The sequence below is a fragment of the Eucyclogobius newberryi genome, unplaced genomic scaffold, assembly GCF_026437365.1.
Source record: "Eucyclogobius newberryi isolate DKJ021-1_F unplaced genomic scaffold, fEucNew1.0.hap1 SCAF_152, whole genome shotgun sequence".
Taxonomy (NCBI): Eukaryota; Metazoa; Chordata; class Actinopteri; order Gobiiformes; family Gobiidae; genus Eucyclogobius; species Eucyclogobius newberryi.
The window spans coordinates 169,649-184,077 of NW_027315782.1; positions in this window are offsets into that span (position 1 = coordinate 169,649).

A 14,429-nucleotide genomic window follows, 5' to 3' on the forward strand; every position below is an offset into this window, starting at 1 on the left:
ATCCTCTTTAGATCCTCTTTAGACCTGCTTTAGATCCTCTTTAGACCTGCTTTAGACCCGCTTTAGATCCTCTTTAGACCTGCTTTAGATCCTCTTTAGATCCTCTTTAGATCCTCTTTAGATCCTCTTTAGACCTGCTTTAGATCCTCTTTAGACCTGCTTTAGACCCGCTTTAGATCCTCTTTAGATCCTCTTTAGATCCTCTTTAGACCCGCTTTAGATCCTCTTTGGACCCCCTTTAGATCCTCTTTAGATCCTCTTTAGACCCGCTTTAGACCCGCTTTAGATCCGCTTTAGATCCTCTTTAGACCCGCTTTAGATCCTCTTTAGACCCGCTTTAGATCCTCTTTAGACCCGCTTTAGATACTCTTTAGATCCTCTTTAGATCCTCTTTAGATCCTCTTTGGACCCCCTTTAGATCCTCTTTAGATCCTCTTTAGACCCGCTTTAGACCCGCTTTAGATCCGCTTTAGATCCTCTTTAGACCCGCTTTAGATCCTCTTTAGACCCGCTTTAGATCCTCTTTAGACCCGCTTTAGATACTCTTTAGATCCTCTTTAGATCCTCTTTAGATCCTCTTTAGACCCGCTTTAGATCCTCTTTAGACCCGCTTTAGATACTCTTTAGATCCTCTTTAGATCCTCTTTAGACCCGCTTTAGATCCTCTTTAGACCCGCTTTAGACCCGCTTTAGATCCTCTTTAGACCCGCTTTAGATCCTCTTTAGATCCTCTTTAGACCCGCTTTAGATCCTCTTTAGATCCTCTTTAGACCTGCTTTAGACCCGCTTTAGATCCTCTTTAGATCCTCTTTAGACCTGCTTTAGATCCTCTTTAGACCCGCTTTAGATCCTCTTTAGACCCGCTTTAGACCCGCTTTAGATCCTCTTTAGACCCGCTTTAGACCCGCTTTACACCCGCTTTAGATCCTCTTTAGATCCTCTTTAGACCCGCTTTAGACCCGCTTTAGATCCTCTTTAGATCCTCTTTAGACCCTCTTTAGACCTTCTTTTGACCCGCTTTAGACCTGCTTTAGATCCTCTTTAGATCCTCTTTAGACCCGCTTTAGATCCTCTTTAGACCCGCTTTAGATCCTCTTTAGACCTGCTTTAGATCCTCTTTAGACCCGCTTTAGATCCTCTTTAGACCCGCTTTAGATACGCTTTAGATCCTCTTTAGACCCGCTTTAGATCCTCTTTAGATCCTCTTTAGACCCGCTTTAGATCCTCTTTAGACCCGCTTTAGATCCTCTTTAGATCCTCTTTAGACCCGCTTTAGATCCTCTTTAGACCCGCTTTAGATCCTCTTTAGACCCGCTTTAGATCCTCTTTAGACCCGCTTTAGATCCTCTTTAGACCTGCTTTAGATCCTCTTTAGACCCGCTTTAGATCCTCTTTAGACCCGCTTTAGATACTCTTTAGATCCTCTTTAGACCTGCTTTAGATCCTCTTTAGATCCGCTTTAGATCCGCTTTAGATCCTCTTTAGACCCGCTTTAGATCCTCTTTAGACCCGCTTTAGATCCTCTTTAGACCCGCTTTAGATCCTCTTTAGACCTGCTTTAGATCCTCTTTAGACCCGCTTTAGATCCTCTTTAGACCCGCTTTAGACCCGCTTTAGATCCGCTTTAGATCCTCTTTAGATCCTCTTTAGACCCGCTTTAGATCCTCTTTAGACCCGCTTTAGATCCTCTTTAGACCTCCTTTAGATCCTCTTTAGATCCTCTTTAGATCCTCTTTAGACCTGCTTTAGATCCTCTTTAGACCTGCTTTAGACCCGCTTTAGATCCTCTTTAGACCTGCTTTAGATCCTCTTTAGATCCTCTTTAGATCCTCTTTAGATCCTCTTTAGACCTGCTTTAGATCCTCTTTAGACCTGCTTTAGACCCGCTTTAGATCCTCTTTAGATCCTCTTTAGATCCTCTTTAGACCCGCTTTAGATCCTCTTTGGACCCCCTTTAGATCCTCTTTAGATCCTCTTTAGACCCGCTTTAGATCCTCTTTAGATCCTCTTTAGATCCTCTTTAGACCTGCTTTAGACCCGCTTTAGATCCTCTTTAGATCCTCTTTAGACCCGCTTTAGATCCTCTTTAGATCCTCTTTAGACCCGCTTTAGATCCTCTTTAGATCCTCTTTAGACCTGCTTTAGATCCTCTTTAGACCCGCTTTAGATCCTCTTTAGCCCCGCTTTAGACCCGCTTTAGATCCGCTTTAGATCCTCTTTAGACCTGCTTTAGACCCGCTTTAGATCCTCTTTAGACCCGCTTTAGATCCTCTTTAGACCCGCTTTAGATCCTCTTTAGATCCTCTTTAGACCCGCTTTAGATCCGCTTTAGATCCTCTTTAGACCCGCGTTAGATCCTCTTTAGACCCGCTTTAGATCCTCTTTAGACCCGCTTTGGATCCGCTTTAGACCCGATTTAGATCCTCTTTAGACCCGCTTTAGATCCTCTTTAGACCCGCTTTAGATCCTCTTTAGACCCGCTTTAGACCCGCTTTAGATCCGCTTTAGACCCGCTTTAGATCCTCTTTAGACCCGCTTTAGATCCTCTTTAGACCCGCTTTAGATCCTCTTTAGATCCTCTTTAGACCTGCTTTAGATCCTCTTTAGACCTGCTTTAGATCCTCTTTAGACCCGCTTTAGATCCTCTTTAGATCCTCTTTAGATCCTCTTTAGATCCTCTTTAGACCCGCTTTAGATCCTCTTTAGACCCGCTTTAGATCCTCTTTAGACCTGCTTTAGATCCTCTTTAGATCCTCTTTAGACCCGCTTTAGATCCTCTTTAGATCCTCTTTAGATCCTCTTTAGACCCGCTTTAGATCCTCTTTAGATCCTCTTTAGACCCGCTTTAGATCCTCTTTAGACCTGCTTTAGACCCGCTTTAGATCCTCTTTAGACCTGCTTTAGATCCTCTTTAGATCCTCTTTAGACCTGCTTTAGATCCTCTTTAGATCCTCTTTAGACCCTCTTTAGACCTGCTTTAGACCCGCTTTAGATCCTCTTTAGACCCGCTTTAGATCCTCTTTAGACCTGCTTTAGATCCTCTTTAGACCTGCTTTAGATCCTCTTTAGATCCGCTTTAGATCCTCTTTAGATCCTCTTTAGACCCGCTTTAGATCCTCTTTAGACCTGCTATAGATCCTCTTTAGATTCTCTTTAGACCCGCTTTAGATCCTCTTTAGATCCTCTTTAGACCCGCTTTAGATCCTCTTTAGACCTGCTTTAGACCCGCTTTAGATCCTCTTTAGACCTGCATTAGATCCTCTTTAGATCCTCTTTAGACCCGCTTTAGATCCTCTTTAGACCTTCTTTAGATCCTCTTTAGACCTGCTTTAGATCCTCTTTAGACCTTCTTTAGATCCTCTTTAGACCCGCTTTAGATCCTCTTTAGATCCTCTTTAGACCCGCTTTAGATCCTCTTTAGACCTGCTTTAGATCCTCTTTAGACCCGCTTTAGATCCTCTTTAGCCCCGCTTTAGACCCGCTTTAGATCCGCTTTAGATCCTCTTTAGATCCTCTTAAGACCTGCTTTAGACCCGCTTTAGATCCTCTTTAGACCCGCTTTAGATCCTCTTTGGACCCGCTTTAGATCCTCTTTAGACCCGCTTTAGACCCGCTTTAGATCCGCTTTAGACCCGCTTTAGATCCTCTTTAGACCCGCTTTAGATCCTCTTTAGACCCGCTTTAGATCCTCTTTAGATCCTCTTTAGACCTGCTTTAGATCCTCTTTGGACCCGCTTTAGATCCTCTTTAGACCCGCTTTAGATCCTCTTTAGACCCGCTTTAGATCCGCTTTAGATCCTCTTTAGACCCGCTTTAGATCCTCTTTAGACCCGCTTTAGATCCTCTTTAGACCCGCTTTAGATCCGCTTTAGATCCTCTTTAGACCCGCTTTAGATCCTCTTTAGATCCTCTTTAGACCCGCTTTAGATCCTCTTTAGATCCTCTTTAGACCCGCTTTAGATCCTCTTTAGACCCGCTTTAGATCCTCTTTAGCCCCGCTTTAGACCCGCTTTAGATCCGCTTTAAATCCTCTTTAGATCCTCTTTAGACCTGCTTTAGACCCGCTTTAGATCCTCTTTAGACCCGCTTTAGATCCTCTTTGGACCCGCTTTAGATCCTCTTTAGACCCGCTTTAGACCCGCTTTAGATCCGCTTTAGACCCGCTTTAGATCCTCTTTAGACCCGCTTTAGATCCTCTTTAGACCCGCTTTAGATCCTCTTTAGATCCTCTTTAGACCTGCTTTAGATCCTCTTTGGACCCGCTTTAGATCCTCTTTAGACCCGCTTTAGATCCTCTTTAGACCCGCTTTAGATCCGCTTTAGATCCTCTTTAGACCCGCTTTAGATCCTCTTTAGACCCGCTTTAGATCCTCTTTAGACCCGCTTTAGATCCGCTTTAGATCCTCTTTAGACCCGCTTTAGATCCTCTTTAGATCCTCTTTAGACCCGCTTTAGATCCTCTTTAGATCCTCTTTAGACCCGCTTTAGATCCTCTTTAGACCCGCTTTAGATCCTCTTTAGACCCGCTTTAGATCCTCTTTAGATCCTCTTTAGACCCGCTTTAGATCCTCTTTAGATCCTCTTTAGACCCGCTTTAGATCCTCTTTAGATCCTCTTTAGACCTGCTTTAGACCCGCTTTAGATCCTCTTTTGATCCTCTTTAGACCTGCTTTAGATCCTCTTTAGACCCGATTTAGATCCTCTTTAGACCCGCTTTAGACCCGCTTTAGACCCGCTTTAGATCCTCTTTAGACCCGCTTTAGACCCGCTTTAGATCCTCTTTAGATCCTCTTTAGACCCGCTTTAGATCCTCTTTAGATCCTCTTTAGATCCTCTTTAGACCTGCTTTAGACCCGCTTTAGATCCTCTTTAGATCCTCTTTAGACCCGCTTTAGATCCTCTTTAGATCCTCTTTAGACCCGCTTTAGATCCTCTTTAGATCCTCTTTAGACCTGCTTTAGATCCTCTTTAGACCCGCTTTAGATCCTCTTTAGCCCCGCTTTAGACCCGCTTTAGATCCGCTTTAGATCCTCTTTAGATCCTCTTTAGACCTGCTTTAGACCCGCTTTAGATCCTCTTTAGACCCGCTTTAGATCCTCTTTAGACCAGCTTTAGATCCTCTTTAGATCCTCTTTAGACCCGCTTTAGATCCGCTTTAGATCCTCTTTAGACCCGCGTTAGATCCTCTTTAGACCCGCTTTAGATCCTCTTTAGACCCGCTTTGGATCCGCTTTAGACCCGATTTAGATCCTCTTTAGACCCGCTTTAGATCCTCTTTAGACCCGCTTTAGATCCTCTTTAGACCCGCTTTAGACCCGCTTTAGATCCGCTTTAGACCTGCTTTAGATCCTCTTTAGACCCGCTTTAGATCCTCTTTAGACCCGCTTTAGATCCTCTTTAGATCCTCTTTAGACCTGCTTTAGATCCTCTTTAGACCTGCTTTAGATCCTCTTTAGACCCGCTTTAGATCCTCTTTAGATCCTCTTTAGATCCTCTTTAGATCCTCTTTAGACCCGCTTTAGACCCGCTTTAGATCCGCTTTAGATCCTCTTTAGACCCGCTTTAGATCCTCTTTAGACCCGCTTTAGATCCTCTTTAGACCCGCTTTAGATACTCTTTAGATCCTCTTTAGATCCTCTTTAGATCCTCTTTAGACCCGCTTTAGATCCTCTTTAGACCCGCTTTAGATACTCTTTAGATCCTCTTTAGATCCTCTTTAGACCCGCTTTAGATCCTCTTTAGACCCGCTTTAGACCCGCTTTAGATCCTCTTTAGACCCGCTTTAGATCCTCTTTAGATCCTCTTTAGACCCGCTTTAGATCCTCTTTAGATCCTCTTTAGACCTGCTTTAGACCCGCTTTAGATCCTCTTTAGATCCTCTTTAGACCTGCTTTAGATCCTCTTTAGACCCGCTTTAGATCCTCTTTAGACCCGCTTTAGACCCGCTTTAGATCCTCTTTAGACCCGCTTTAGACCCGCTTTACACCCGCTTTAGATCCTCTTTAGATCCTCTTTAGACCCGCTTTAGACCCGCTTTAGATCCTCTTTAGATCCTCTTTAGACCCTCTTTAGACCTTCTTTTGACCCGCTTTAGACCTGCTTTAGATCCTCTTTAGATCCTCTTTAGACCCGCTTTAGATCCTCTTTAGACCCGCTTTAGATCCTCTTTAGACCTGCTTTAGATCCTCTTTAGACCCGCTTTAGATCCTCTTTAGACCCGCTTTAGATACGCTTTAGATCCTCTTTAGACCCGCTTTAGATCCTCTTTAGATCCTCTTTAGACCCGCTTTAGATCCTCTTTAGACCCGCTTTAGATCCTCTTTAGATCCTCTTTAGACCCGCTTTAGATCCTCTTTAGACCCGCTTTAGATCCTCTTTAGACCCGCTTTAGATCCTCTTTAGACCCGCTTTAGATCCTCTTTAGACCTGCTTTAGATCCTCTTTAGACCCGCTTTAGATCCTCTTTAGACCCGCTTTAGATACTCTTTAGATCCTCTTTAGACCTGCTTTAGATCCTCTTTAGATCCGCTTTAGATCCGCTTTAGATCCTCTTTAGACCCGCTTTAGATCCTCTTTAGACCCGCTTTAGATCCTCTTTAGACCCGCTTTAGATCCTCTTTAGACCTGCTTTAGATCCTCTTTAGACCCGCTTTAGATCCTCTTTAGACCCGCTTTAGACCCGCTTTAGATCCGCTTTAGATCCTCTTTAGATCCTCTTTAGACCCGCTTTAGATCCTCTTTAGACCCGCTTTAGATCCTCTTTAGACCTCCTTTAGACCTGCTTTAGATCCTCTTTAGACCTGCTTTAGACCCGCTTTAGATCCTCTTTAGACCTGCTTTAGATCCTCTTTAGATCCTCTTTAGATCCTCTTTAGATCCTCTTTAGACCTGCTTTAGATCCTCTTTAGACCTGCTTTAGACCCGCTTTAGATCCTCTTTAGATCCTCTTTAGATCCTCTTTAGACCCGCTTTAGATCCTCTTTGGACCCCCTTTAGATCCTCTTTAGATCCTCTTTAGACCCGCTTTAGATCCTCTTTAGATCCTCTTTAGATCCTCTTTAGACCTGCTTTAGACCCGCTTTAGATCCTCTTTAGATCCTCTTTAGACCCGCGTTAGATCCTCTTTAGACCCGCTTTAGATCCTCTTTAGACCCGCTTTGGATCCGCTTTAGACCCGATTTAGATCCTCTTTAGACCCGCTTTAGATCCTCTTTAGACCCGCTTTAGATCCTCTTTAGACCCGCTTTAGACCCGCTTTAGATCCGCTTTAGACCCGCTTTAGATCCTCTTTAGACCCGCTTTAGATCCTCTTTAGACCCGCTTTAGATCCTCTTTAGATCCTCTTTAGACCTGCTTTAGATCCTCTTTAGACCTGCTTTAGATCCTCTTTAGACCCGCTTTAGATCCTCTTTAGATCCTCTTTAGATCCTCTTTAGATCCTCTTTAGACCCGCTTTAGATCCTCTTTAGACCCGCTTTAGATCCTCTTTAGACCTGCTTTAGATCCTCTTTAGATCCTCTTTAGACCCGCTTTAGATCCTCTTTAGATCCTCTTTAGATCCTCTTTAGACCCGCTTTAGATCCTCTTTAGATCCTCTTTAGACCCGCTTTAGATCCTCTTTAGACCTGCTTTAGACCCGCTTTAGATCCTCTTTAGACCTGCTTTAGATCCTCTTTAGATCCTCTTTAGACCTGCTTTAGATCCTCTTTAGATCCTCTTTAGACCCTCTTTAGACCTGCTTTAGACCCGCTTTAGATCCTCTTTAGACCCGCTTAAGATCCTCTTTAGACCTGCTTTAGATCCTCTTTAGACCTGCTTTAGATCCTCTTTAGATCCGCTTTAGATCCTCTTTAGATCCTCTTTAGACCCGCTTTAGATCCTCTTTAGACCTGCTATAGATCCTCTTTAGATTCTCTTTAGACCCGCTTTAGATCCTCTTTAGATCCTCTTTAGACCCGCTTTAGATCCTCTTTAGACCTGCTTTAGACCCGCTTTAGATCCTCTTTAGACCTGCATTAGATCCTCTTTAGATCCTCTTTAGACCCGCTTTAGATCCTCTTTAGACCTTCTTTAGATCCTCTTTAGACCTGCTTTAGATCCTCTTTAGACCTTCTTTAGATCCTCTTTAGACCCGCTTTAGATCCTCTTTAGATCCTCTTTAGACCCGCTTTAGATCCTCTTTAGACCTGCTTTAGATCCTCTTTAGACCCGCTTTAGATCCTCTTTAGCCCCGCTTTAGACCCGCTTTAGATCCGCTTTAGATCCTCTTTAGATCCTCTTAAGACCTGCTTTAGACCCGCTTTAGATCCTCTTTAGACCCGCTTTAGATCCTCTTTGGACCCGCTTTAGATCCTCTTTAGACCCGCTTTAGACCCGCTTTAGATCCGCTTTAGACCCGCTTTAGATCCTCTTTAGACCCGCTTTAGATCCTCTTTAGACCCGCTTTAGATCCTCTTTAGATCCTCTTTAGACCTGCTTTAGATCCTCTTTGGACCCGCTTTAGATCCTCTTTAGACCCGCTTTAGATCCTCTTTAGACCCGCTTTAGATCCGCTTTAGATCCTCTTTAGACCCGCTTTAGATCCTCTTTAGACCCGCTTTAGATCCTCTTTAGACCCGCTTTAGATCCGCTTTAGATCCTCTTTAGACCCGCTTTAGATCCTCTTTAGATCCTCTTTAGACCCGCTTTAGATCCTCTTTAGATCCTCTTTAGACCCGCTTTAGATCCTCTTTAGACCCGCTTTAGATCCTCTTTAGCCCCGCTTTAGACCCGCTTTAGATCCGCTTTAAATCCTCTTTAGATCCTCTTTAGACCTGCTTTAGACCCGCTTTAGATCCTCTTTAGACCCGCTTTAGATCCTCTTTGGACCCGCTTTAGATCCTCTTTAGACCCGCTTTAGACCCGCTTTAGATCCGCTTTAGACCCGCTTTAGATCCTCTTTAGACCCGCTTTAGATCCTCTTTAGACCCGCTTTAGATCCTCTTTAGATCCTCTTTAGACCTGCTTTAGATCCTCTTTGGACCCGCTTTAGATCCTCTTTAGACCCGCTTTAGATCCTCTTTAGACCCGCTTTAGATCCGCTTTAGATCCTCTTTAGACCCGCTTTAGATCCTCTTTAGACCCGCTTTAGATCCTCTTTAGACCCGCTTTAGATCCGCTTTAGATCCTCTTTAGACCCGCTTTAGATCCTCTTTAGATCCTCTTTAGACCCGCTTTAGATCCTCTTTAGATCCTCTTTAGACCCGCTTTAGATCCTCTTTAGACCCGCTTTAGATCCTCTTTAGACCCGCTTTAGATCCTCTTTAGATCCTCTTTAGATCCTCTTTAGACCCGCTTTAGATCCTCTTTAGATCCTCTTTAGACCCGCTTTAGATCCTCTTTAGATCCTCTTTAGACCTGCTTTAGACCCGCTTTAGATCCTCTTTTGATCCTCTTTAGACCTGCTTTAGATCCTCTTTAGACCCGATTTAGATCCTCTTTAGACCCGCTTTAGACCCGCTTTAGACCCGCTTTAGATCCTCTTTAGACCCGCTTTAGACCCGCTTTAGATCCTCTTTAGATCCTCTTTAGACCCGCTTTAGATCCTCTTTAGATCCTCTTTAGATCCTCTTTAGACCTGCTTTAGACCCGCTTTAGATCCTCTTTAGATCCTCTTTAGACCCGCTTTAGATCCTCTTTAGATCCTCTTTAGACCCGCTTTAGATCCTCTTTAGATCCTCTTTAGACCTGCTTTAGATCCTCTTTAGACCCGCTTTAGATCCTCTTTAGCCCCGCTTTAGACCCGCTTTAGATCCGCTTTAGATCCTCTTTAGATCCTCTTTAGACCTGCTTTAGACCCGCTTTAGATCCTCTTTAGACCCGCTTTAGATCCTCTTTAGACCAGCTTTAGATCCTCTTTAGATCCTCTTTAGACCCGCTTTAGATCCGCTTTAGATCCTCTTTAGACCCGCGTTAGATCCTCTTTAGACCCGCTTTAGATCCTCTTTAGACCCGCTTTGGATCCGCTTTAGACCCGATTTAGATCCTCTTTAGACCCGCTTTAGATCCTCTTTAGACCCGCTTTAGATCCTCTTTAGACCCGCTTTAGACCCGCTTTAGATCCGCTTTAGACCTGCTTTAGATCCTCTTTAGACCCGCTTTAGATCCTCTTTAGACCCGCTTTAGATCCTCTTTAGATCCTCTTTAGACCTGCTTTAGATCCTCTTTAGACCTGCTTTAGATCCTCTTTAGACCCGCTTTAGATCCTCTTTAGATCCTCTTTAGATCCTCTTTAGATCCTCTTTAGACCCGCTTTAGATCCTCTTTAGACCCGCTTTAGATCCTCTTTAGACCTGCTTTAGATCCTCTTTAGACCCGCTTTAGATCCTCTTTAGATCCTCTTTAGATCCTCTTTAGACCCGCTTTAGATCCTCTTTAGATCCTCTTTAGACCCGCTTTAGATCCTCTTTAGACCTGCTTTAGACCCGCTTTAGATCCTCTTTAGACCTGCTTTAGATCCTCTTTAGATCCTCTTTAGACCTGCTTTAGATCCTCTTTAGATCCTCTTTAGACCCTCTTTAGACCTGCTTTAGACCCGCTTTAGATCCTCTTTAGACCCGCTTTAGATCCTCTTTAGACCTGCTTTAGATCCTCTTTAGACCTGCTTTAGATCCTCTTTAGATCCGCTTTAGATCCTCTTTAGATCCTCTTTAGACCCGCTTTAGATCCTCTTTATACCTGCTATAGATCCTCTTTAGATCCTCTTTAGACCCGCTTTAGATCCTCTTTAGATCCTCTTTAGACCCGCTTTAGATCCTCTTTAGACCTGCTTTAGACCCGCTTTAGATCCTCTTTAGACCTGCATTAGATCCTCTTTAGATCCTCTTTAGACCCGCTTTAGATCCTCTTTAGACCTTCTTTAGATCCTCTTTAGACCTGCTTTAGATCCTCTTTAGACCTTCTTTAGATCCTCTTTAGACCCGCTTTAGATCCTCTTTAGATCCTCTTTAGACCCGCTTTAGATCCTCTTTAGACCTGCTTTAGATCCTCTTTAGACCCGCTTTAGATCCTCTTTAGCCCCGCTTTAGACCCGCTTTAGATCCGCTTTAGATCCTCTTTAGATCCTCTTTAGACCTGCTTTAGACCCGCTTTAGATCCTCTTTAGACCCGCTTTAGATCCTCTTTGGACCCGCTTTAGATCCTCTTTAGACCCGCTTTAGACCCGCTTTAGATCCGCTTTAGACCCGCTTTAGATCCTCTTTAGACCCGCTTTAGATCCTCTTTAGACCCGCTTTAGATCCTCTTTAGATCCTCTTTAGACCTGCTTTAGATCCTCTTTGGACCCGCTTTAGATCCTCTTTAGACCCGCTTTAGATCCTCTTTAGACCCGCTTTAGATCCGCTTTAGATCCTCTTTAGACCCGCTTTAGATCCTCTTTAGACCCGCTTTAGATCCGCTTTAGATCCTCTTTAGACCCGCTTTAGATCCTCTTTAGATCCTCTTTAGACCCGCTTTAGATCCTCTTTAGATCCTCTTTAGACCCGCTTTAGATCCTCTTTAGACCCGCTTTAGATCCTCTTTAGACCCGCTTTAGATCCTCTTTAGACCCGCTTTAGATACTCTTTAGATCCTCTTTAGATCCTCTTTAGACCCGCTTTAGATCCTCTTTAGATCCTCTTTAGACCCGCTTTAGATCCTCTTTAGATCCTCTTTAGACCTGCTTTAGACCCGCTTTAGATCCTCTTTAGATCCTCTTTAGACCTGCTTTAGATCCTCTTTAGACCCGCTTTAGATCCTCTGTAGACCCGCTTTAGACCCGCTTTAGACCCGCTTTAGATCCTCTTTAGACCCGCTTTAGACCCGCTTTACACCCGCTTTAGATCCTCTTTAGATCCTCTTTAGACCCGCTTTAGACCCGCTTTAGATCCTCTTTAGATCCTCTTTAGACCCTCTTTAGACCTTCTTTAGACCCGCTTTAGACCTGCTTTAGATCCTCTTTAGATCCTCTTTAGACCCGCTTTAGATCCTCTTTAGACCCGCTTTAGATCCTCTTTAGACCCGCTTTAGATCCTCTTTAGACCCGCTTTAGATCCGCTTTAGATCCTCTTTAGACCCGCTTTAGATCCTCTTTAGATCCTCTTTAGACCCGCTTTAGATCCTCTTTAGACCCGCTTTAGATCCTCTTTAGATCCTCTTTAGACCCGCTTTAGATCCTCTTTAGACCCGCTTTAGATCCTCTTTAGACCCGCTTTAGATCCTCTTTAGACCCGCTTTAGATCCTCTTTAGACCTGCTTTAGATCCTCTTTAGACCCGCTTTAGATCCTCTTTAGACCCGCTTTAGATACTCTTTAGATCCTCTTTAGACCTGCTTTAGATCCTCTTTAGATCCGCTTTAGATCCGCTTTAGATCCTCTTTAGACCCGCTTTAGATCCTCTTTAGATCCGCTTTAGATCCTCTTTAGACCCGCTTTAGACCCGCTTTAGATCCTCTTTAGACCTGCTTTAGATCCTCTTTAGATCCTCTTTAGATCCTCTTTAGACCTGCTTTAGATCCTCTTTAGACCTGCTTTAGACCCGCTTTAGATCCTCTTTAGACCTGCTTTAGATCCTCTTTAGATCCTCTTTAGACCTGCTTTAGATCCTCTTTAGACCTGCTTTAGACCCGCTTTAGATCCTCTTTAGATCCTCTTTAGATCCTCTTTAGACCCGCTTTAGATCCTCTTTGGACCCCCTTTAGATCCTCTTTAGATCCTCTTTAGACCCGCTTTAGATCCTCTTTAGATCCTCTTTAGATCCTCTTTAGACCTGCTTTAGACCCGCTTTAGATCCTCTTTAGATCCTCTTTAGACCCGCTTTAGATCCTCTTTAGATCCTCTTTAGACCCGCTTTAGATCCTTTTTAGATCCTCTTTAGACCTGCTTTAGATCCTCTTTAGACCCGCTTTAGATCCTCTTTAGCCCTGCTTTAGACCCGCTTTAGATCCGCTTTAGATCCTCTTTAGATCCTCTTTAGACCTGCTTTAGACCCGCTTTAGATCCTCTTTAGACCCGCTTTAGATCCTCTTTAGACCCGCTTTAGATCCTCTTTAGATCCTCTTTAGACCCGCTTTAGATCCGCTTTAGATCCTCTTTAGACCCGCTTTAGATCCTCTTTAGACCCGCTTTAGATCCTCTTTAGACCCGCTTTGGATCCGCTTTAGACCCGATTTAGATCCTCTTTAGACCCGCTTTGGATCCTCTTTAGACCCGCTTTAGATCCTCTTTAGACCCGTTTTAGACCCGCTTTAGATCCGCTTTAGACCCGCTTTAGATCCTCTTTAGACCCGCTTTAGATCCTCTTTAGACCCGCTTTAGATCCTCTTTAGATCTTCTTTAGACCTGCTTTAGATCCTCTTTAGACCTGCTTTAGATCCTCTTTAGACCCGCTTTAGATCCTCTTTAGATCCTCTTTAGATCCTCTTTAGATCCTCTTTAGACCCGCTTTAGATCCTCTTTAGACACGCTTTAGATCCTCTGTAGACCCGCTTTAGATCCTCTTTAGACCCGCTTTAGATCCTCTTTAGATCCTCTTTAGATCCTCTTTAGACCCGCTTTAGATCCTCTTTAGATCCTCTTTAGACCCGCTTTAGATCCTCTTTGGACCTGCTTTAGACCCGCTTTAGATCCTCTTTAGACCTGCTTTAGATCCTCTTTAGATCCTCTTTAGACCTGCTTTAGATCCTCTTTAGATCCTCTTTAGACCCTCTTTAGACCTGCTTTAGACCCGCTTTAGATCCTCTTTAGACCCGCTTTAGATCCTCTTTAGACCTGCTTTAGATCCTCTTTAGACCTGCTTTAGATCCTCTTTAGATCCGCTTTAGATCCTCTTTAGATCCTCTTTAGACCCGCTTTAGATCCTCTTTAGACCTGCTATAGATCCTCTTTAGATCCTCTTTAGACCCGCTTTAGATCCTCTTTAGATCCTCTTTAGACCCGCTTTAGATCCTCTTTAGACCTGCTTTAGACCCGCTTTAGATCCTCTTTAGACCTGCATTAGATCCTCTTTAGATCCTCTTTAGACCCGCTTTAGATCCTCTTTAGACCTTCTTTAGATCCTCTTTAGACCTGCTTTAGATCCTCTTTAGACCTTCTTTAGATCCTCTTTAGACCTGCTTTAGATCCTCTTTAGACCCGCTTTAGATCCTCTTTAGATCCTCTTTAGACCTGCTTTAGATCCGCTTTAGACCCGCTTTAGATCCTCTTTAGACCCGCTTTAGATCCTCTTTAGACCTGCTTTAGATCCTCTTTAGACCTGCTTTAGATCCTCTTTAGACCCGCTTTAGATCCTCTTTAGATCCTCTTTAGACCCGCTTTAGATCCTCTTTAGACCTGCTATAGATCCTCTTTAGATCCTCTTTAGACCCGCTTTAGATCCTCTTTAGGTCCTCTTTAGACCCGCTTTAGATCCTCTT